The sequence below is a fragment of the Carassius gibelio genome, chromosome B18 (genome assembly GCF_023724105.1).
Source record: "Carassius gibelio isolate Cgi1373 ecotype wild population from Czech Republic chromosome B18, carGib1.2-hapl.c, whole genome shotgun sequence".
Lineage (NCBI taxonomy): Eukaryota > Metazoa > Chordata > Actinopteri > Cypriniformes > Cyprinidae > Carassius > Carassius gibelio.
Genome location: NC_068413.1, coordinates 31,221,741 through 31,248,638, shown reverse-complemented (window position 1 = coordinate 31,248,638; position 26,898 = coordinate 31,221,741).

The following is a 26,898-nucleotide window of genomic DNA, read 5'->3' as shown; positions in this document are numbered from 1 at the left end:
TGAGCAGATTTGGGCTTGATTTCACTTCATTTGAACAGAAACACTATTTCAGCATTACTGGACTCAGAAAGCTGTAAACTGACAATCTTGATCATTGCAGTCCTAACATTAGTTTTTGTGCATATAACTTCAAACACATTAAAAACTGTCTTACAGCATTGCAGAAAACATTGTACTTCATAAGGCATAAGCTTGTTTCAGTTTGGCAAGATTTGCACTGAATACTGAATGAAACAGCTTTATCTAATAGAGAGAAAAGCTTTTGAGCAGATTTGGGCTTGATTTCACTTCATTTGAACAGAAACACTATTTCAACATTACTGGACTCAGAAAGCTGTAAACTGACAATCTTGATCATTGCAGTCCTAACATTAGTTTTTGTGTATATAACTTCTAACACATTAAAAACTGTCTTACAGCATTGCAGAAAACATTTTATTTCATAAGACATAAGCATGTTTCAGTTTGGCAAGATTTGCACTGAATACTGAATGAAACAGCTTTCTCTAATAGAGAGAAAAGCTTTTGAGCAGATTTGGGCTTCATTTCACTTCATTTGAACAGAAACACTATTTCAGCATTACTGGACTCAGAAAGCTGTAAACTGACAATCTTGATCATTGAAGTCCTAACATAAGTTTTTGTGCATATAACTTCTAACACATTAAAAACTGTCTTACAGCATTGCAGAAAACATTGTACTTCATAAGACATAAGCTTGTTTCAGTTTGGCAAGATTTGCACTGAATACTGAATGAAACAGCTTTATCTAATAGAGAGAAAAGCTTTTGAGCAGATTTGGGCTTGATTTCACTTCATTTGAACAGAAACACTATTTCAACATTACTGGACTCAGAAAGCTGTAAACTGACAATCTTGATCATTGCAGTCCTAACATTAGTTTTTGTGCATATAACTTCTAACACATTAAAAACTGTCTTACAGCATTGCAGAAAACATTGTACTTCATAAGGCATACGCTTGTTTCAGTTTGGCAAGATTTGCACTGAATATTGAATGAAACAGCTTTCTCTAATAGAGAGAAAAGCTTTTGAGCAGATTTGGGCTTGATTTCACTTCATTTGAACAGAAACACTATTTCAACATTACTGGACTCAGAAAGCTGTAAACTGACAATCTTGATCATTCCAGTCCTAACATTAGTTTTTGTGTATATAACTTCTAACACATTAAAAACTGTCTTACAGCATTGCAGAAAACATTTTATTTCATAAGACATAAGCATGTTTCAGTTTGGCAAGATTTGCACTGAATACTGAATGAAACAGCTTTCTCTAATAGAGAGAAAAGCTTTTGAGCAGATTTGGGCTTGATTTCACTTCATTTGAACAGAAACACTATTTCAGCATTACTGGACTCAGAAAGCTGTAAACTGACAATCTTGATCATTGAAGTCCTAACATAAGTTTTTGTGCATATAACTTCTAACACATTAAAAACTGTCTTACAGCATTGCAGAAAACATTGTACTTCATAAGGCATAAGCTTCTTTCAGTTTGGCAAGATTTGCACTGAATACTGAATGAAACAGCTTTATCTAATAGAGAGAAAAGCTTTTGAGCAGACTTGGGCTTTATTTCACTTCATTTCAACAGAAACACTATTTCAGCATTACTGGACTCAGAAAGCTGTAAACTGACAATCTTGATCATTGAAGTCCTAACATTAGTTTTTGTGCATATAACTTCTAACACATTAAAAACTGTCTTACAGCATTGCAAAAAACATTTCATTTCATAAGACATAAGCTTGTTTCAGTTTGGCAAGATTTGCACTGAATACTCAATGAAACCGCATTCTCTATTAGAGAGAAAAGCTTTTGAGCAGATTTGGGCTTGATTTCACTTCATTTGAACAGAAACACTATTTCAGCATTACTGGACTCAGAAAGCTGTAAACTGACAATCTTGATCATTGAAGTCCTAACATAAGTTTTTGTGCATATAACTTCTAACACATTAAAAACTGTCTTACAGCATTGCAGAAAACATTGTACTTCATAAGGCATAAGCTTGTTTCAGTTTGGCAAGATTTGCACTGAATACTGAATGAAACAGCTTTATCTAATAGAGAGAAAAGCTTTTGAGCAGATTTGGGCTTGATTTCACTTCATTTCAACAGAAACACTATTTCAGCATTACTGGACTCAGAAAGCTGTAAACTGACAATCTTGATCATTGAAGTCCTAACATAAGTTTTTGTGCATATAACTTCTAACACATTAAAAACTGTCTTACAGCATTGCAGAAAACATTGTACTTCATAAGACATAAGCTTGTTTCAGTTTGGCAAGATTTGCACTGAATACTGAATGAAACAGCTTTATCTAATAGCGAGAAAAGCTTTTGAGCAGATTTGGGCTTGATTTCACTTCATTTGAACAGAAACACTATTTCAGCATTACTGGACTCAGAAAGCTGTAAACTGACAATCTTGATCATTGAAGTCCTAACATTAGTTTTTGTGCATATAACTTCTAACACATTAAAAACTGTCTTACAGCATTGCAGAAAACATTGTACTTCATAAGGCATAAGCTTGTTTCAGTTTGGCAAGATTTGCACTGAATATTGAATGAAACAGCTTTCTCTAATAGAGAGAAAAGCTTTTGAGCAGATTTGGGCTTGATTTCACTTCATTTGAACAGAAACACTATTTCAACATTACTGGACTCAGAAAGCTGTAAACTGACAATCTTGATCATTGCAGTCCTAACATTAGTTTTTGTGCATATAACTTCTAACACATTAAAAACTGTCTTACAGCATTGCAGAAAACATTGTACTTCATAAGGCATACGCTTGTTTCAGTTTGGCAAGATTTGCACTGCATATTGAATGAAACAGCTTTCTCTAATAGAGAGAAAAGCTTTTGAGCAGATTTGGGCTTGATTTCACTTCATTTGAACAGAAACACTATTTCAGCATTACTGGACTCAGAAAGCTGTAAACTGACAATCTTGATCATTGAAGTCCTAACATTAGTTTTTGTGCATATAACTTCTAACACATTAAAAACTGTCTTACAGCATTGCAGAAAACATTGTACTTCATAAGGCATAAGCTTGTTTCAGTTTGGCAAGATTTGCACTGAATACTGAATGAAACAGCTTTATCTAATAGAGAGAAAAGCTTTTGAGCAGATTTGGGCTTGATTTCACTTCATTTGAACAGAAACACTATTTCAACATTACTGGACTCAGAAAGCTGTAAACTGACATTCTTGATCATTGAAGTCCTAACATTAGTTTTTGTGTATATAACTTCTAACACATTAAAAACTGTCTTACAGCATTGCAGAAAACATTTTATTTCATAAGACATAAGCATGTTTCAGTTTGGCAAGATTTGCACTGAATACTGAATGAAACAGCTTTCTCTAATAGAGAGAAAAGCTTTTGAGCAGATTTGGGCTTGATTTCACTTCATTTGAACAGAAACACTATTTCAGCATTACTGGACTCAGAAAGCTGTAAACTGACAATCTTGATCATTGCAGTCCTAACATTAGTTTTTGTGTATATAACTTCTAACACATTAAAAACTGTCTTACAGCATTGCAGAAAACATTGTACTTCATAAGACATAAGCTTGTTTCAGTTTGGCAAGATTTGCACTGAATACTGAATGAAACAGCTTTATCTAATAGAGAGAAAAGCTTTTGAGCAGATTTGGGCTTGATTTCACTTCATTTGAACAGAAACACTATTTCAACATTACTGGACTCAGAAAGCTGTAAACTGACAATCTTGATCATTGCAGTCCTAACATTAGTTTTTGTGCATATAACTTCTAACACATTAAAAACTGTCTTACAGCATTGCAGAAAACATTTTATTTCATAAGACATAAGCATGTTTCAGTTTGGCAAGATTTGCACTGAATACTGAATGAAACAGCTTTCTCTAATAGAGAGAAAAGCTTTTGAGCAGATTTGGGCTTGATTTCACTTCATTTCAACAGAAACACTATTTCAGCATTACTGGACTCAGAAAGCTGTAAACTGACAATCTTGATCATTGAAGTCCTAACATAAGTTTTTGTGCATATAACTTCTAACACATTAAAAACTGTCTTACAGCATTGCAGAAAACATTGTACTTCATAAGGCATAAGCTTGTTTCAGTTTGGCAAGATTTGCACTGAATACTGAATGAAACAGCTTTATCTAATAGAGAGAAAAGCTTTTGAGCAGACTTGGGCTTGATTTCACTTCATTTCAACAGAAACACTATTTCAGCATTACTGGACTCAGAAAGCTGTAAACTGACAATCTTGATCATTGAAGTCCTAACATTAGTTTTTGTGCATATAACTTCTAACACATTAAAAACTGTCTTACAGCATTGCAAAAAACATTTCATTTCATAAGACATAAGCTTGTTTCAGTTTGGCAAGATTTGCACTGAATACTCAATGAAACCGCATTCTCTATTAGAGAGAAAAGCTTTTGAGCAGATTTGGGCTTGATTTCACTTCATTTGAACAGAAACACTATTTCAGCATTACTGGACTCAGAAAGCTGTAAACTGACAATCTTGATCATTGAAGTCCTAACATAAGTTTTTGTGCATATAACTTCTAACACATTAAAAACTGTCTTACAGCATTGCAGAAAACATTGTACTTCATAAGGCATAAGCTTGTTTCAGTTTGGCAAGATTTGCACTGAATATTGAATGAAACAGCTTTCTCTAATAGAGAGAAAAGCTTTTGAGCAGATTTGGGCTTGATTTCACTTCATTTGAACAGAAACACTATTTCAACATTACTGGACTTAGAAAGCTGTAAACTGACAATCTTGATCATTGCAGTCCTAACATTAGTTTTTGTGTATATAACTTCTAACACATTAAAAACTGTCTTACAGCATTGCAGAAAACATTGTACTTCATAAGGCATACGCTTGTTTCAGTTTGGCAAGATTTGCACTGAATATTGAATGAAACAGCTTTCTCTAATAGAGAGAAAAGCTTTTGAGCAGATTTGGGCTTGATTTCACTTCATTTGAACAGAAACACTATTTCAACATTACTGGACTCAGAAAGCTGTAAACTGACAATCTTGATCATTGCAGTCCTAACATTAGTTTTTGTGTATATAACTTCTAACACATTAAAAACTGTCTTACAGCATTGCAGAAAACATTTTATTTCATAAGACATAAGCATGTTTCAGTTTGGCAAGATTTGCACTGAATACTGAATGAAACAGCTTTATCTAATAGAGAGAAAAGCTTTTGAGCAGATTTGGGCTTGATTTCACTTCATTTCAACAGAAACACTATTTCAGCATTACTGGACTCAGAAAGCTGTAAACTGACAATCTTGATCATTGAAGTCCTAACATAAGTTTTTGTGCATATAACTTCTAACACATTAAAAGCTGTCTTACAGCATTGCAGAAAACATTGTACTTCATAAGACATAAGCTTGTTTCAGTTTGGCAAGATTTGCACTGAATACTGAATGAAACAGCTTTATCTAATAGAGAGAAAAGCTTTTGAGCAGATTTGGGCTTGATTTCACTTCATTTCAACAGAAACACTATTTCAGCATTACTGGACTCAGAAAGCTGTAAACTGACAATCTTGATCATTGAAGTCCTAACATTAGTTTTTGTGCATATAACTTCTAACACATTAAAAACTGTCTTACAGCATTGCAGAAAACATTGTACTTCATAAGACATAAGCTTGTTTCAGTTTGGCAAGATTTGCACTGAATACTGAATGAAACAGCTTTATCTAATAGAGAGAAAAGCTTTTGAGCAGATTTGGGCTTGATTTCACTTCATTTCAACAGAAACACTATTTCAGCATTACTGGACTCAGAAAGCTGTAAACTGACAATCTTGATCATTGAAGTCCTAGCATTAGTTTTTGTGCATATAACTTCTAACACATTAAAAACTGTCTTACAGCATTGCAGAAAACATTGTACTTCATAAGACATAAGCTTGTTTCAGTTTGGCAAGATTTGCACTGAATACTGAATGAAACAGCTTTATCTAATAGAGAGAAAAGCTTTTGAGCAGATTTGGGCTTGATTTCACTTCATTTCAACAGAAACACTATTTCAGCATTACTGGACTCAGAAAGCTGTAAACTGACAATCTTGATCATTGAAGTCCTAACATAAGTTTTTGTGCATATAACTTCTAACACATTAAAAACTGTCTTACAGCATTGCAGAAAACATTGTACTTCATAAGACATAAGCTTGTTTCAGTTTGGCAAGATTTGCACTGAATACTGAATGAAACAGCTTTATCTAATAGAGAGAAAAGCTTTTGAGCAGATTTGGGCTTGATTTCACTTCATTTGAACAGAAACACTATTTCAACATTACTGGACTCAGAAAGCTGTAAACTGACAATCTTGATCATTCCAGTCCTAACATTAGTTTTTGTGTATATAACTTCTAACACATTAAAAACTGTCTTACAGCATTGCAGAAAACATTTTATTTCATAAGACATAAGCATGTTTCAGTTTGGCAAGATTTGCACTGAATACTGAATGAAACAGCTTTCTCTAATAGAGAGAAAAGCTTTTGAGCAGATTTGGGCTTGATTTCACTTCATTTGAACAGAAACACTATTTCAGCATTACTGGACTCAGAAAGCTGTAAACTGACAATCTTGATCATTGAAGTCCTAACATAAGTTTTTGTGCATATAACTTCTAACACATTAAAAACTGTCTTACAGCATTGCAGAAAACATTGTACTTCATAAGGCATAAGCTTCTTTCAGTTTGGCAAGATTTGCACTGAATACTGAATGAAACAGCTTTATCTAATAGAGAGAAAAGCTTTTGAGCAGACTTGGGCTTGATTTCACTTCATTTCAACAGAAACACTATTTCAGCATTACTGGACTCAGAAAGCTGTAAACTGACAATCTTGATCATTGAAGTCCTAACATTAGTTTTTGTGCATATAACTTCTAACACATTAAAAACTGTCTTACAGCATTGCAAAAAACATTTCATTTCATAAGACATAAGCTTGTTTCAGTTTGGCAAGATTTGCACTGAATACTCAATGAAACCGCATTCTCTATTAGAGAGAAAAGCTTTTGAGCAGATTTGGGCTTGATTTCACTTCATTTGAACAGAAACACTATTTCAGCATTACTGGACTCAGAAAGCTGTAAACTGACAATCTTGATCATTGAAGTCCTAACATAAGTTTTTGTGCATATAACTTCTAACACATTAAAAACTGTCTTACAGCATTGCAGAAAACATTGTACTTCATAAGGCATAAGCTTGTTTCAGTTTGGCAAGATTTGCACTGAATACTGAATGAAACAGCTTTATCTAATAGAGAGAAAAGCTTTTGAGCAGATTTGGGCTTGATTTCACTTCATTTCAACAGAAACACTATTTCAGCATTACTGGACTCAGAAAGCTGTAAACTGACAATCTTGATCATTGAAGTCCTAACATAAGTTTTTGTGCATATAACTTCTAACACATTAAAAGCTGTCTTACAGCATTGCAGAAAACATTGTACTTCATAAGACATAAGCTTGTTTCAGTTTGGCAAGATTTGCACTGAATACTGAATGAAACAGCTTTATCTAATAGCGAGAAAAGCTTTTGAGCAGATTTGGGCTTGATTTCACTTCATTTGAACAGAAACACTATTTCAGCATTACTGGACTCAGAAAGCTGTAAACTGACAATCTTGATCATTGAAGTCCTAACATTAGTTTTTGTGCATATAACTTCTAACACATTAAAAACTGTCTTACAGCATTGCAGAAAACATTGTACTTCATAAGGCATAAGCTTGTTTCAGTTTGGCAAGATTTGCACTGAATATTGAATGAAACAGCTTTCTCTAATAGAGAGAAAAGCTTTTGAGCAGATTTGGGCTTGATTTCACTTCATTTGAACAGAAACACTATTTCAACATTACTGGACTCAGAAAGCTGTAAACTGACAATCTTGATCATTGCAGTCCTAACATTAGTTTTTGTGCATATAACTTCTAACACATTAAAAACTGTCTTACAGCATTGCAGAAAACATTGTACTTCATAAGGCATACGCTTGTTTCAGTTTGGCAAGATTTGCACTGCATATTGAATGAAACAGCTTTCTCTAATAGAGAGAAAAGCTTTTGAGCAGATTTGGGCTTGATTTCACTTCATTTGAACAGAAACACTATTTCAGCATTACTGGACTCAGAAAGCTGTAAACTGACAATCTTGATCATTGAAGTCCTAACATTAGTTTTTGTGCATATAACTTCTAACACATTAAAAACTGTCTTACAGCATTGCAGAAAACATTGTACTTCATAAGGCATAAGCTTGTTTCAGTTTGGCAAGATTTGCACTGAATACTGAATGAAACAGCTTTATCTAATAGAGAGAAAAGCTTTTGAGCAGATTTGGGCTTGATTTCACTTCATTTGAACAGAAACACTATTTCAACATTACTGGACTCAGAAAGCTGTAAACTGACATTCTTGATCATTGAAGTCCTAACATTAGTTTTTGTGTATATAACTTCTAACACATTAAAAACTGTCTTACAGCATTGCAGAAAACATTTTATTTCATAAGACATAAGCATGTTTCAGTTTGGCAAGATTTGCACTGAATACTGAATGAAACAGCTTTCTCTAATAGAGAGAAAAGCTTTTGAGCAGATTTGGGCTTGATTTCACTTCATTTGAACAGAAACACTATTTCAGCATTACTGGACTCAGAAAGCTGTAAACTGACAATCTTGATCATTGCAGTCCTAACATTAGTTTTTGTGTATATAACTTCTAACACATTAAAAACTGTCTTACAGCATTGCAGAAAACATTTTATTTCATAAGACATAAGCATGTTTCAGTTTGGCAAGATTTGCACTGAATACTGAATGAAACAGCTTTCTCTAATAGAGAGAAAAGCTTTTGAGCAGATTTGGGCTTGATTTCACTTCATTTCAACAGAAACACTATTTCAGCATTACTGGACTCAGAAAGCTGTAAACTGACAATCTTGATCATTGAAGTCCTAACATAAGTTTTTGTGCATATAACTTCTAACACATTAAAAACTGTCTTACAGCATTGCAGAAAACATTGTACTTCATAAGACATAAGCTTGTTTCAGTTTGGCAAGATTTGCACTGAATACTGAATGAAACAGCTTTATCTAATAGAGAGAAAAGCTTTTGAGCAGATTTGGGCTTGATTTCACTTCATTTGAACAGAAACACTATTTCAACATTACTGGACTCAGAAAGCTGTAAACTGACAATCTTGATCATTGCAGTCCTAACATTAGTTTTTGTGCATATAACTTCTAACACATTAAAAACTGTCTTACAGCATTGCAGAAAACATTTTATTTCATAAGACATAAGCATGTTTCAGTTTGGCAAGATTTGCACTGAATACTGAATGAAACAGCTTTCTCTAATAGAGAGAAAAGCTTTTGAGCAGATTTGGGCTTGATTTCACTTCATTTGAACAGAAACACTATTTCAGCATTACTGGACTCAGAAAGCTGTAAACTGACAATCTTGATCATTGAAGTCCTAACATAAGTTTTTGTGCATATAACTTCTAACACATTAAAAACTGTCTTACAGCATTGCAGAAAACATTGTACTTCATAAGGCATAAGCTTGTTTCAGTTTGGCAAGATTTGCACTGAATACTGAATGAAACAGCTTTATCTAATAGAGAGAAAAGCTTTTGAGCAGACTTGGGCTTGATTTCACTTCATTTCAACAGAAACACTATTTCAGCATTACTGGACTCAGAAAGCTGTAAACTGACAATCTTGATCATTGAAGTCCTAACATTAGTTTTTGTGCATATAACTTCTAACACATTAAAAACTGTCTTACAGCATTGCAAAAAACATTTCATTTCATAAGACATAAGCTTGTTTCAGTTTGGCAAGATTTGCACTGAATACTCAATGAAACCGCATTCTCTATTAGAGAGAAAAGCTTTTGAGCAGATTTGGGCTTGATTTCACTTCATTTGAACAGAAACACTATTTCAGCATTACTGGACTCAGAAAGCTGTAAACTGACAATCTTGATCATTGAAGTCCTAACATAAGTTTTTGTGCATATAACTTCTAACACATTAAAAACTGTCTTACAGCATTGCAGAAAACATTGTACTTCATAAGGCATAAGCTTGTTTCAGTTTGGCAAGATTTGCACTGAATATTGAATGAAACAGCTTTCTCTAATAGAGAGAAAAGCTTTTGAGCAGATTTGGGCTTGATTTCACTTCATTTCAACAGAAACACTATTTCAGCATTACTGGACTCAGAAAGCTGTAAACTGACAATCTTGATCATTGAAGTCCTAACATAAGTTTTTGTGCATATAACTTCTAACACATTAAAAACTGTCTTACAGCATTGCAGAAAACATTGTACTTCATAAGACATAAGCTTGTTTCAGTTTGGCAAGATTTGCACTGAATACTGAATGAAACAGCTTTATCTAATAGAGAGAAAAGCTTTTGAGCAGATTTGGGCTTGATTTCACTTCATTTGAACAGAAACACTATTTCAACATTACTGGACTCAGAAAGCTGTAAACTGACAATCTTGATCATTCCAGTCCTAACATTAGTTTTTGTGTATATAACTTCTAACACATTAAAAACTGTCTTACAGCATTGCAGAAAACATTTTATTTCATAAGACATAAGCATGTTTCAGTTTGGCAAGATTTGCACTGAATACTGAATGAAACAGCTTTCTCTAATAGAGAGAAAAGCTTTTGAGCAGATTTGGGCTTGATTTCACTTCATTTGAACAGAAACACTATTTCAGCATTACTGGACTCAGAAAGCTGTAAACTGACAATCTTGATCATTGAAGTCCTAACATAAGTTTTTGTGCATATAACTTCTAACACATTAAAAACTGTCTTACAGCATTGCAGAAAACATTGTACTTCATAAGGCATAAGCTTCTTTCAGTTTGGCAAGATTTGCACTGAATACTGAATGAAACAGCTTTATCTAATAGAGAGAAAAGCTTTTGAGCAGACTTGGGCTTGATTTCACTTCATTTCAACAGAAACACTATTTCAGCATTACTGGACTCAGAAAGCTGTAAACTGACAATCTTGATCATTGAAGTCCTAACATTAGTTTTTGTGCATATAACTTCTAACACATTAAAAACTGTCTTACAGCATTGCAAAAAACATTTCATTTCATAAGACATAAGCTTGTTTCAGTTTGGCAAGATTTGCACTGAATACTCAATGAAACCGCATTCTCTATTAGAGAGAAAAGCTTTTGAGCAGATTTGGGCTTGATTTCACTTCATTTCAACAGAAACACTATTTCAGCATTACTGGACTCAGAAAGCTGTAAACTGACAATCTTGATCATTGAAGTCCTAACATAAGTTTTTGTGCATATAACTTCTAACACATTAAAAACTGTCTTACAGCATTGCAGAAAACATTGTACTTCATAAGACATAAGCTTGTTTCAGTTTGGCAAGATTTGCACTGAATACTGAATGAAACAGCTTTATCTAATAGCGAGAAAAGCTTTTGAGCAGATTTGGGCTTGATTTCACTTCATTTGAACAGAAACACTATTTCAGCATTACTGGACTCAGAAAGCTGTAAACTGACAATCTTGATCATTGAAGTCCTAACATTAGTTTTTGTGCATATAACTTCTAACACATTAAAAACTGTCTTACAGCATTGCAGAAAACATTGTACTTCATAAGGCATAAGCTTGTTTCAGTTTGGCAAGATTTGCACTGAATATTGAATGAAACAGCTTTCTCTAATAGAGAGAAAAGCTTTTGAGCAGATTTGGGCTTGATTTCACTTCATTTGAACAGAAACACTATTTCAGCATTACTGGACTCAGAAAGCTGTAAACTGACAATCTTGATCATTGAAGTCCTAACATTAGTTTTTGTGCATATAACTTCTAACACATTAAAAACTGTCTTACAGCATTGCAGAAAACATTGTACTTCATAAGGCATAAGCTTGTTTCAGTTTGGCAAGATTTGCACTGAATACTGAATGAAACAGCTTTATCTAATAGAGAGAAAAGCTTTTGAGCAGATTTGGGCTTGATTTCACTTCATTTGAACAGAAACACTATTTCAACATTACTGGACTCAGAAAGCTGTAAACTGACATTCTTGATCATTGAAGTCCTAACATTAGTTTTTGTGTATATAACTTCTAACACATTAAAAACTGTCTTACAGCATTGCAGAAAACATTTTATTTCATAAGACATAAGCATGTTTCAGTTTGGCAAGATTTGCACTGAATACTGAATGAAACAGCTTTCTCTAATAGAGAGAAAAGCTTTTGAGCAGATTTGGGCTTGATTTCACTTCATTTGAACAGAAACACTATTTCAGCATTACTGGACTCAGAAAGCTGTAAACTGACAATCTTGATCATTGAAGTCCTAACATAAGTTTTTGTGCATATAACTTCTAACACATTAAAAACTGTCTTACAGCATTGCAGAAAACATTGTACTTCATAAGGCATAAGCTTGTTTCAGTTTGGCAAGATTTGCACTGAATACTGAATGAAACAGCTTTATCTAATAGAGAGAAAAGCTTTTGAGCAGATTTGGGCTTGATTTCACTTCATTTCAACAGAAACACTATTTCAGCATTACTGGACTCAGAAAGCTGTAAACTGACAATCTTGATCATTGAAGTCCTAGCATTAGTTTTTGTGCATATAACTTCTAACACATTAAAAACTGTCTTACAGCATTGCAGAAAACATTGTACTTCATAAGACATAAGCTTGTTTCAGTTTGGCAAGATTTGCACTGAATACTGAATGAAACAGCTTTATCTAATAGCGAGAAAAGCTTTTGAGCAGATTTGGGCTTGATTTCACTTCATTTGAACAGAAACACTATTTCAGCATTACTGGACTCAGAAAGCTGTAAACTGACAATCTTGATCATTGAAGTCCTAACATTAGTTTTTGTGCATATAACTTCTAACACATTAAAAACTGTCTTACAGCATTGCAGAAAACATTGTACTTCATAAGGCATAAGCTTGTTTCAGTTTGGCAAGATTTGCACTGAATATTGAATGAAACAGCTTTCTCTAATAGAGAGAAAAGCTTTTGAGCAGATTTGGGCTTGATTTCACTTCATTTGAACAGAAACACTATTTCAACATTACTGGACTCAGAAAGCTGTAAACTGACAATCTTGATCATTGCAGTCCTAACATTAGTTTTTGTGCATATAACTTCTAACACATTAAAAACTGTCTTACAGCATTGCAGAAAACATTGTACTTCATAAGGCATACGCTTGTTTCAGTTTGGCAAGATTTGCACTGCATATTGAATGAAACAGCTTTCTCTAATAGAGAGAAAAGCTTTTGAGCAGATTTGGGCTTGATTTCACTTCATTTGAACAGAAACACTATTTCAGCATTACTGGACTCAGAAAGCTGTAAACTGACAATCTTGATCATTGAAGTCCTAACATTAGTTTTTGTGCATATAACTTCTAACACATTAAAAACTGTCTTACAGCATTGCAGAAAACATTGTACTTCATAAGGCATAAGCTTGTTTCAGTTTGGCAAGATTTGCACTGAATACTGAATGAAACAGCTTTATCTAATAGAGAGAAAAGCTTTTGAGCAGATTTGGGCTTGATTTCACTTCATTTGAACAGAAACACTATTTCAACATTACTGGACTCAGAAAGCTGTAAACTGACATTCTTGATCATTGAAGTCCTAACATTAGTTTTTGTGTATATAACTTCTAACACATTAAAAACTGTCTTACAGCATTGCAGAAAACATTTTATTTCATAAGACATAAGCATGTTTCAGTTTGGCAAGATTTGCACTGAATACTGAATGAAACAGCTTTCTCTAATAGAGAGAAAAGCTTTTGAGCAGATTTGGGCTTGATTTCACTTCATTTGAACAGAAACACTATTTCAGCATTACTGGACTCAGAAAGCTGTAAACTGACAATCTTGATCATTGCAGTCCTAACATTAGTTTTTGTGTATATAACTTCTAACACATTAAAAACTGTCTTACAGCATTGCAGAAAACATTTTATTTCATAAGACATAAGCATGTTTCAGTTTGGCAAGATTTGCACTGAATACTGAATGAAACAGCTTTCTCTAATAGAGAGAAAAGCTTTTGAGCAGATTTGGGCTTGATTTCACTTCATTTCAACAGAAACACTATTTCAGCATTACTGGACTCAGAAAGCTGTAAACTGACAATCTTGATCATTGAAGTCCTAACATAAGTTTTTGTGCATATAACTTCTAACACATTAAAAACTGTCTTACAGCATTGCAGAAAACATTGTACTTCATAAGACATAAGCTTGTTTCAGTTTGGCAAGATTTGCACTGAATACTGAATGAAACAGCTTTATCTAATAGAGAGAAAAGCTTTTGAGCAGATTTGGGCTTGATTTCACTTCATTTGAACAGAAACACTATTTCAACATTACTGGACTCAGAAAGCTGTAAACTGACAATCTTGATCATTGCAGTCCTAACATTAGTTTTTGTGCATATAACTTCTAACACATTAAAAACTGTCTTACAGCATTGCAGAAAACATTTTATTTCATAAGACATAAGCATGTTTCAGTTTGGCAAGATTTGCACTGAATACTGAATGAAACAGCTTTCTCTAATAGAGAGAAAAGCTTTTGAGCAGATTTGGGCTTGATTTCACTTCATTTGAACAGAAACACTATTTCAGCATTACTGGACTCAGAAAGCTGTAAACTGACAATCTTGATCATTGAAGTCCTAACATAAGTTTTTGTGCATATAACTTCTAACACATTAAAAACTGTCTTACAGCATTGCAGAAAACATTGTACTTCATAAGGCATAAGCTTGTTTCAGTTTGGCAAGATTTGCACTGAATACTGAATGAAACAGCTTTATCTAATAGAGAGAAAAGCTTTTGAGCAGACTTGGGCTTGATTTCACTTCATTTCAACAGAAACACTATTTCAGCATTACTGGACTCAGAAAGCTGTAAACTGACAATCTTGATCATTGAAGTCCTAACATTAGTTTTTGTGCATATAACTTCTAACACATTAAAAACTGTCTTACAGCATTGCAAAAAACATTTCATTTCATAAGACATAAGCTTGTTTCAGTTTGGCAAGATTTGCACTGAATACTCAATGAAACCGCATTCTCTATTAGAGAGAAAAGCTTTTGAGCAGATTTGGGCTTGATTTCACTTCATTTGAACAGAAACACTATTTCAGCATTACTGGACTCAGAAAGCTGTAAACTGACAATCTTGATCATTGAAGTCCTAACATAAGTTTTTGTGCATATAACTTCTAACACATTAAAAACTGTCTTACAGCATTGCAGAAAACATTGTACTTCATAAGGCATAAGCTTGTTTCAGTTTGGCAAGATTTGCACTGAATATTGAATGAAACAGCTTTCTCTAATAGAGAGAAAAGCTTTTGAGCAGATTTGGGCTTGATTTCACTTCATTTCAACAGAAACACTATTTCAGCATTACTGGACTCAGAAAGCTGTAAACTGACAATCTTGATCATTGAAGTCCTAACATAAGTTTTTGTGCATATAACTTCTAACACATTAAAAACTGTCTTACAGCATTGCAGAAAACATTGTACTTCATAAGACATAAGCTTGTTTCAGTTTGGCAAGATTTGCACTGAATACTGAATGAAACAGCTTTATCTAATAGAGAGAAAAGCTTTTGAGCAGATTTGGGCTTGATTTCACTTCATTTGAACAGAAACACTATTTCAACATTACTGGACTCAGAAAGCTGTAAACTGACAATCTTGATCATTCCAGTCCTAACATTAGTTTTTGTGTATATAACTTCTAACACATTAAAAACTGTCTTACAGCATTGCAGAAAACATTTTATTTCATAAGACATAAGCATGTTTCAGTTTGGCAAGATTTGCACTGAATACTGAATGAAACAGCTTTCTCTAATAGAGAGAAAAGCTTTTGAGCAGATTTGGGCTTGATTTCACTTCATTTGAACAGAAACACTATTTCAGCATTACTGGACTCAGAAAGCTGTAAACTGACAATCTTGATCATTGAAGTCCTAACATAAGTTTTTGTGCATATAACTTCTAACACATTAAAAACTGTCTTACAGCATTGCAGAAAACATTGTACTTCATAAGGCATAAGCTTCTTTCAGTTTGGCAAGATTTGCACTGAATACTGAATGAAACAGCTTTATCTAATAGAGAGAAAAGCTTTTGAGCAGACTTGGGCTTGATTTCACTTCATTTCAACAGAAACACTATTTCAGCATTACTGGACTCAGAAAGCTGTAAACTGACAATCTTGATCATTGAAGTCCTAACATTAGTTTTTGTGCATATAACTTCTAACACATTAAAAACTGTCTTACAGCATTGCAAAAAACATTTCATTTCATAAGACATAAGCTTGTTTCAGTTTGGCAAGATTTGCACTGAATACTCAATGAAACCGCATTCTCTATTAGAGAGAAAAGCTTTTGAGCAGATTTGGGCTTGATTTCACTTCATTTCAACAGAAACACTATTTCAGCATTACTGGACTCAGAAAGCTGTAAACTGACAATCTTGATCATTGAAGTCCTAACATAAGTTTTTGTGCATATAACTTCTAACACATTAAAAACTGTCTTACAGCATTGCAGAAAACATTGTACTTCATAAGACATAAGCTTGTTTCAGTTTGGCAAGATTTGCACTGAATACTGAATGAAACAGCTTTATCTAATAGCGAGAAAAGCTTTTGAGCAGATTTGGGCTTGATTTCACTTCATTTGAACAGAAACACTATTTCAGCATTACTGGACTCAGAAAGCTGTAAACTGACAATCTTGATCATTGAAGTCCTAACATTAGTTTTTGTGCATATAACTTCTAACACATTAAAAACTGTCTTACAGCATTGCAGAAAACATTGTACTTCATAAGGCATAAGCTTGTTTCAGTTTGGCAAGATTTGCACTGAATATTGAATGAAACAGCTTTCTCTAATAGAGAGAAAAGCTTTTGAGCAGATTTGGGCTTGATTTCACTTCATTTGAACAGAAACACTATTTCAGCATTACTGGACTCAGAAAGCTGTAAACTGACAATCTTGATCATTGAAGTCCTAACATTAGTTTTTGTGCATATAACTTCTAACACATTAAAAACTGTCTTACAGCATTGCAGAAAACATTGTACTTCATAAGGCATAAGCTTGTTTCAGTTTGGCAAGATTTGCACTGAATACTGAATGAAACAGCTTTATCTAATAGAGAGAAAAGCTTTTGAGCAGATTTGGGCTTGATTTCACTTCATTTGAACAGAAACACTATTTCAACATTACTGGACTCAGAAAGCTGTAAACTGACATTCTTGATCATTGAAGTCCTAACATTAGTTTTTGTGTATATAACTTCTAACACATTAAAAACTGTCTTACAGCATTGCAGAAAACATTTTATTTCATAAGACATAAGCATGTTTCAGTTTGGCAAGATTTGCACTGAATACTGAATGAAACAGCTTTCTCTAATAGAGAGAAAAGCTTTTGAGCAGATTTGGGCTTGATTTCACTTCATTTGAACAGAAACACTATTTCAGCATTACTGGACTCAGAAAGCTGTAAACTGACAATCTTGATCATTGAAGTCCTAACATAAGTTTTTGTGCATATAACTTCTAACACATTAAAAACTGTCTTACAGCATTGCAGAAAACATTGTACTTCATAAGGCATAAGCTTGTTTCAGTTTGGCAAGATTTGCACTGAATACTGAATGAAACAGCTTTATCTAATAGAGAGAAAAGCTTTTGAGCAGATTTGGGCTTGATTTCACTTCATTTCAACAGAAACACTATTTCAGCATTACTGGACTCAGAAAGCTGTAAACTGACAATCTTGATCATTGAAGTCCTAACATAAGTTTTTGTGCATATAACTTCTAACACATTAAAAACTGTCTTACAGCATTGCAGAAAACATTGTACTTCATAAGACATAAGCTTGTTTCAGTTTGGCAAGATTTGCACTGAATACTGAATGAAACAGCTTTATCTAATAGCGAGAAAAGCTTTTGAGCAGATTTGGGCTTGATTTCACTTCATTTGAACAGAAACACTATTTCAGCATTACTGGACTCAGAAAGCTGTAAACTGACAATCTTGATCATTGAAGTCCTAACATTAGTTTTTGTGCATATAACTTCTAACACATTAAAAACTGTCTTACAGCATTGCAGAAAACATTGTACTTCATAAGGCATAAGCTTGTTTCAGTTTGGCAAGATTTGCACTGAATATTGAATGAAACAGCTTTCTCTAATAGAGAGAAAAGCTTTTGAGCAGATTTGGGCTTGATTTCACTTCATTTGAACAGAAACACTATTTCAACATTACTGGACTCAGAAAGCTGTAAACTGACAATCTTGATCATTGCAGTCCTAACATTAGTTTTTGTGCATATAACTTCTAACACATTAAAAACTGTCTTACAGCATTGCAGAAAACATTGTACTTCATAAGACATAAGCTTGTTTCAGTTTGGCAAGATTTGCACTGAATACTGAATGAAACAGCTTTATCTAATAGCGAGAAAAGCTTTTGAGCAGATTTGGGCTTGATTTCACTTCATTTGAACAGAAACACTATTTCAGCATTACTGGACTCAGAAAGCTGTAAACTGACAATCTTGATCATTGAAGTCCTAACATTAGTTTTTGTGCATATAACTTCTAACACATTAAAAACTGTCTTACAGCATTGCAGAAAACATTGTACTTCATAAGGCATAAGCTTGTTTCAGTTTGGCAAGATTTGCACTGAATATTGAATGAAACAGCTTTCTCTAATAGAGAGAAAAGCTTTTGAGCAGATTTGGGCTTGATTTCACTTCATTTGAACAGAAACACTATTTCAGCATTACTGGACTCAGAAAGCTGTAAACTGACAATCTTGATCATTGAAGTCCTAACATTAGTTTTTGTGCATATAACTTCTAACACATTAAAAACTGTCTTACAGCATTGCAGAAAACATTGTACTTCATAAGGCATAAGCTTGTTTCAGTTTGGCAAGATTTGCACTGAATACTGAATGAAACAGCTTTATCTAATAGAGAGAAAAGCTTTTGAGCAGATTTGGGCTTGATTTCACTTCATTTGAACAGAAACACTATTTCAACATTACTGGACTCAGAAAGCTGTAAACTGACATTCTTGATCATTGAAGTCCTAACATTAGTTTTTGTGTATATAACTTCTAACACATTAAAAACTGTCTTACAGCATTGCAGAAAACATTTTATTTCATAAGACATAAGCATGTTTCAGTTTGGCAAGATTTGCACTGAATACTGAATGAAACAGCTTTCTCTAATAGAGAGAAAAGCTTTTGAGCAGATTTGGGCTTGATTTCACTTCATTTGAACAGAAACACTATTTCAGCATTACTGGACTCAGAAAGCTGTAAACTGACAATCTTGATCATTGAAGTCCTAACATAAGTTTTTGTGCATATAACTTCTAACACATTAAAAACTGTCTTACAGCATTGCAGAAAACATTGTACTTCATAAGGCATAAGCTTGTTTCAGTTTGGCAAGATTTGCACTGAATACTGAATGAAACAGCTTTATCTAATAGAGAGAAAAGCTTTTGAGCAGATTTGGGCTTGATTTCACTTCATTTCAACAGAAACACTATTTCAGCATTACTGGACTCAGAAAGCTGTAAACTGACAATCTTGATCATTGAAGTCCTAACATAAGTTTTTGTGCATATAACTTCTAACACATTAAAAACTGTCTTACAGCATTGCAGAAAACATTGTACTTCATAAGACATAAGCTTGTTTCAGTTTGGCAAGATTTGCACTGAATACTGAATGAAACAGCTTTATCTAATAGCGAGAAAAGCTTTTGAGCAGATTTGGGCTTGATTTCACTTCATTTGAACAGAAACACTATTTCAGCATTACTGGACTCAGAAAGCTGTAAACTGACAATCTTGATCATTGAAGTCCTAACATTAGTTTTTGTGCATATAACTTCTAACACATTAAAAACTGTCTTACAGCATTGCAGAAAACATTGTACTTCATAAGGCATAAGCTTGTTTCAGTTTGGCAAGATTTGCACTGAATATTGAATGAAACAGCTTTCTCTAATAGAGAGAAAAGCTTTTGAGCAGATTTGGGCTTGATTTCACTTCATTTGAACAGAAACACTATTTCAACATTACTGGACTCAGAAAGCTGTAAACTGACAATCTTGATCATTGCAGTCCTAACATTAGTTTTTGTGCATATAACTTCTAACACATTAAAAACTGTCTTACAGCATTGCAGAAAACATTGTACTTCATAAGGCATACGCTTGTTTCAGTTTGGCAAGATTTGCACTGCATATTGAATGAAACAGCTTTCTCTAATAGAGAGAAAAGCTTTTGAGCAGATTTGGGCTTGATTTCACTTCATTTGAACAGAAACACTATTTCAGCATTACTGGACTCAGAAAGCTGTAAACTGACAATCTTGATCATTGAAGTCCTAACATTAGTTTTTGTGCATATAACTTCTAACACATTAAAAACTGTCTTACAGCATTGCAGAAAACATTGTACTTCATAAGGCATAAGCTTGTTTCAGTTTGGCAAGATTTGCACTGAATACTGAATGAAACAGCTTTATCTAATAGAGAGAAAAGCTTTTGAGCAGATTTGGGCTTGATTTCACTTCATTTGAACAGAAACACTATTTCAACATTACTGGACTCAGAAAGCTGTAAACTGACATTCTTGATCATTGAAGTCCTAACATTAGTTTTTGTGTATATAACTTCTAACACATTAAAAACTGTCTTACAGCATTGCAGAAAACATTTTATTTCATAAGACATAAGCATGTTTCAGTTTGGCAAGATTTGCACTGAATACTGAATGAAACAGCTTTCTCTAATAGAGAGAAAAGCTTTTGAGCAGATTTGGGCTTGATTTCACTTCATTTGAACAGAAACACTATTTCAGCATTACTGGACTCAGAAAGCTGTAAACTGACAATCTTGATCATTGCAGTCCTAACATTAGTTTTTGTGTATATAACTTCTAACACATTAAAAACTGTCTTACAGCATTGCAGAAAACATTGTACTTCATAAGACATAAGCTTGTTTCAGTTTGGCAAGATTTGCACTGAATACTGAATGAAACAGCTTTATCTAATAGAGAGAAAAGCTTTTGAGCAGATTTGGGCTTGATTTCACTTCATTTGAACAGAAACACTATTTCAACATTACTGGACTCAGAAAGCTGTAAACTGACAATCTTGATCATTGCAGTCCTAACATTAGTTTTTGTGCATATAACTTCTAACACATTAAAAACTGTCTTACAGCATTGCAGAAAACATTTTATTTCATAAGACATAAGCATGTTTCAGTTTGGCAAGATTTGCACTGAATACTGAATGAAACAGCTTTCTCTAATAGAGAGAAAAGCTTTTGAGCAGATTTGGGCTTGATTTCACTTCATTTCAACAGAAACACTATTTCAGCATTACTGGACTCAGAAAGCTGTAAACTGACAATCTTGATCATTGAAGTCCTAACATAAGTTTTTGTGCATATAACTTCTAACACATTAAAAACTGTCTTACAGCATTGCAGAAAACATTGTACTTCATAAGACATAAGCTTGTTTCAGTTTGGCAAGATTTGCACTGAATACTGAATGAAACAGCTTTATCTAATAGAGAGAAAAGCTTTTGAGCAGATTTGGGCTTGATTTCACTTCATTTGAACAGAAACACTATTTCAACATTACTGGACTCAGAAAGCTGTAAACTGACAATCTTGATCATTGCAGTCCTAACATTAGTTTTTGTGCATATAACTTCTAACACATTAAAAACTGTCTTACAGCATTGCAGAAAACATTTTATTTCATAAGACATAAGCATGTTTCAGTTTGGCAAGATTTGCACTGAATACTGAATGAAACAGCTTTCTCTAATAGAGAGAAAAGCTTTTGAGCAGATTTGGGCTTGATTTCACTTCATTTGAACAGAAACACTATTTCAGCATTACTGGACTCAGAAAGCTGTAAACTGACAATCTTGATCATTGAAGTCCTAACATAAGTTTTTGTGCATATAACTTCTAACACATTAAAAACTGTCTTACAGCATTGCAGAAAACATTGTACTTCATAAGGCATAAGCTTGTTTCAGTTTGGCAAGATTTGCACTGAATACTGAATGAAACAGCTTTATCTAATAGAGAGAAAAGCTTTTGAGCAGACTTGGGCTTGATTTCACTTCATTTCAACAGAAACACTATTTCAGCATTACTGGACTCAGAAAGCTGTAAACTGACAATCTTGATCATTGAAGTCCTAACATTAGTTTTTGTGCATATAACTTCTAACACATTAAAAACTGTCTTACAGCATTGCAAAAAACATTTCATTTCATAAGACATAAGCTTGTTTCAGTTTGGCAAGATTTGCACTGAATACTCAATGAAACCGCATTCTCTATTAGAGAGAAAAGCTTTTGAGCAGATTTGGGCTTGATTTCACTTCATTTGAACAGAAACACTATTTCAGCATTACTGGACTCAGAAAGCTGTAAACTGACAATCTTGATCATTGAAGTCCTAACATAAGTTTTTGTGCATATAACTTCTAACACATTAAAAACTGTCTTACAGCATTGCAGAAAACATTGTACTTCATAAGGCATAAGCTTGTTTCAGTTTGGCAAGATTTGCACTGAATATTGAATGAAACAGCTTTCTCTAATAGAGAGAAAAGCTTTTGAGCAGATTTGGGCTTGATTTCACTTCATTTCAACAGAAACACTATTTCAGCATTACTGGACTCAGAAAGCTGTAAACTGACAATCTTGATCATTGAAGTCCTAACATAAGTTTTTGTGCATATAACTTCTAACACATTAAAAACTGTCTTACAGCATTGCAGAAAACATTGTACTTCATAAGACATAAGCTTGTTTCAGTTTGGCAAGATTTGCACTGAATACTGAATGAAACAGCTTTATCTAATAGAGAGAAAAGCTTTTGAGCAGATTTGGGCTTGATTTCACTTCATTTGAACAGAAACACTATTTCAACATTACTGGACTCAGAAAGCTGTAAACTGACAATCTTGATCATTCCAGTCCTAACATTAGTTTTTGTGTATATAACTTCTAACACATTAAAAACTGTCTTACAGCATTGCAGAAAACATTTTATTTCATAAGACATAAGCATGTTTCAGTTTGGCAAGATTTGCACTGAATACTGAATGAAACAGCTTTCTCTAATAGAGAGAAAAGCTTTTGAGCAGATTTGGGCTTGATTTCACTTCATTTGAACAGAAACACTATTTCAGCATTACTGGACTCAGAAAGCTGTAAACTGACAATCTTGATCATTGAAGTCCTAACATAAGTTTTTGTGCATATAACTTCTAACACATTAAAAACTGTCTTACAGCATTGCAGAAAACATTGTACTTCATAAGGCATAAGCTTCTTTCAGTTTGGCAAGATTTGCACTGAATACTGAATGAAACAGCTTTATCTAATAGAGAGAAAAGCTTTTGAGCAGACTTGGGCTTGATTTCACTTCATTTCAACAGAAACACTATTTCAGCATTACTGGACTCAGAAAGCTGTAAACTGACAATCTTGATCATTGAAGTCCTAACATTAGTTTTTGTGCATATAACTTCTAACACATTAAAAACTGTCTTACAGCATTGCAAAAAACATTTCATTTCATAAGACATAAGCTTGTTTCAGTTTGGCAAGATTTGCACTGAATACTCAATGAAACCGCATTCTCTATTAGAGAGAAAAGCTTTTGAGCAGATTTGGGCTTGATTTCACTTCATTTCAACAGAAACACTATTTCAGCATTACTGGACTCAGAAAGCTGTAAACTGACAATCTTGATCATTGAAGTCCTAACATAAGTTTTTGTGCATATAACTTCTAACACATTAAAAACTGTCTTACAGCATTGCAGAAAACATTGTACTTCATAAGACATAAGCTTGTTTCAGTTTGGCAAGATTTGCACTGAATACTGAATGAAACAGCTTTATCTAATAGCGAGAAAAGCTTTTGAGCAGATTTGGGCTTGATTTCACTTCATTTGAACAGAAACACTATTTCAGCATTACTGGACTCAGAAAGCTGTAAACTGACAATCTTGATCATTGAAGTCCTAACATTAGTTTTTGTGCATATAACTTCTAACACATTAAAAACTGTCTTACAGCATTGCAGAAAACATTGTACTTCATAAGGCATAAGCTTGTTTCAGTTTGGCAAGATTTGCACTGAATATTGAATGAAACAGCTTTCTCTAATAGAGAGAAAAGCTTTTGAGCAGATTTGGGCTTGATTTCACTTCATTTGAACAGAAACACTATTTCAGCATTACTGGACTCAGAAAGCTGTAAACTGACAATCTTGATCATTGAAGTCCTAACATTAGTTTTTGTGCATATAACTTCTAACACATTAAAAACTGTCTTACAGCATTGCAGAAAACATTGTACTTCATAAGGCATAAGCTTGTTTCAGTTTGGCAAGATTTGCACTGAATACTGAATGAAACAGCTTTATCTAATAGAGAGAAAAGCTTTTGAGCAGATTTGGGCTTGATTTCACTTCATTTGAACAGAAACACTATTTCAACATTACTGGACTCAGAAAGCTGTAAACTGACATTCTTGATCATTGAAGTCCTAACATTAGTTTTTGTGTATATAACTTCTAACACATTAAAAACTGTCTTACAGCATTGCAGAAAACATTTTATTTCATAAGACATAAGCATGTTTCAGTTTGGCAAGATTTGCACTGAATACTGAATGAAACAGCTTTCTCTAATAGAGAGAAAAGCTTTTGAGCAGATTTGGGCTTGATTTCACTTCATTTGAACAGAAACACTATTTCAGCATTACTGGACTCAGAAAGCTGTAAACTGACAATCTTGATCATTGAAGTCCTAACATAAGTTTTTGTGCATATAACTTCTAACACATTAAAAACTGTCTTACAGCATTGCAGAAAACATTGTACTTCATAAGGCATAAGCTTGTTTCAGTTTGGCAAGATTTGCACTGAATACTGAATGAAACAGCTTTATCTAATAGAGAGAAAAGCTTTTGAGCAGATTTGGGCTTGATTTCACTTCATTTCAACAGAAACACTATTTCAGCATTACTGGACTCAGAAAGCTGTAAACTGACAATCTTGATCATTGAAGTCCTAACATAAGTTTTTGTGCATATAACTTCTAACACATTAAAAACTGTCTTACAGCATTGCAGAAAACATTGTACTTCATAAGACATAAGCTTGTTTCAGTTTGGCAAGATTTGCACTGAATACTGAATGAAACAGCTTTATCTAATAGCGAGAAAAGCTTTTGAGCAGATTTGGGCTTGATTTCACTTCATTTGAACAGAAACACTATTTCAGCATTACTGGACTCAGAAAGCTGTAAACTGACAATCTTGATCATTGAAGTCCTAACATTAGTTTTTGTGCATATAACTTCTAACACATTAAAAACTGTCTTACAGCATTGCAGAAAACATTGTACTTCATAAGGCATAAGCTTGTTTCAGTTTGGCAAGATTTGCACTGAATACTGAATGAAACAGCTTTATCTAATAGAGAGAAAAGCTTTTGAGCAGATTTGGGCTTGATTTCACTTCATTTGAACAGAAACACTATTTCAACATTACTGGACTCAGAAAGCTGTAAACTGACATTCTTGATCATTGAAGTCCTAACATTAGTTTTTGTGTATATAACTTCTAACACATTAAAAACTGTCTTACAGCATTGCAGAAAACATTTTATTTCATAAGACATAAGCATGTTTCAGTTTGGCAAGATTTGCACTGAATACTGAATGAAACAGCTTTCTCTAATAGAGAGAAAAGCTTTTGAGCAGATTTGGGCTTGATTTCACTTCATTTGAACAGAAACACTATTTCAGCATTACTGGACTCAGAAAGCTGTAAACTGACAATCTTGATCATTGCAGTCCTAACATTAGTTTTTGTGTATATAACTTCTAACACATTAAAAACTGTCTTACAGCATTGCAGAAAACATTTTATTTCATAAGACATAAGCATGTTTCAGTTTGGCAAGATTTGCACTGAATACTGAATGAAACAGCTTTCTCTAATAGAGAGAAAAGCTTTTGAGCAGATTTGGGCTTGATTTCACTTCATTTCAACAGAAACACTATTTCAGCATTACTGGACTCAGAAAGCTGTAAACTGACAATCTTGATCATTGAAGTCCTAACATAAGTTTTTGTGCATATAACTTCTAACACATTAAAAACTGTCTTACAGCATTGCAGAAAACATTGTACTTCATAAGACATAAGCTTGTTTCAGTTTGGCAAGATTTGCACTGAATACTGAATGAAACAGCTTTATCTAATAGAGAGAAAAGCTTTTGAGCAGATTTGGGCTTGATTTCACTTCATTTGAACAGAAACACTATTTCAACATTACTGGACTCAGAAAGCTGTAAACTGACAATCTTGATCATTGCAGTCCTAACATTAGTTTTTGTGCATATAACTTCTAACACATTAAAAACTGTCTTACAGCATTGCAGAAAACATTTTATTTCATAAGACATAAGCATGTTTCAGTTTGGCAAGATTTGCACTGAATACTGAATGAAACAGCTTTCTCTAATAGAGAGAAAAGCTTTTGAGCAGATTTGGGCTTGATTTCACTTCATTTGAACAGAAACACTATTTCAGCATTACTGGACTCAGAAAGC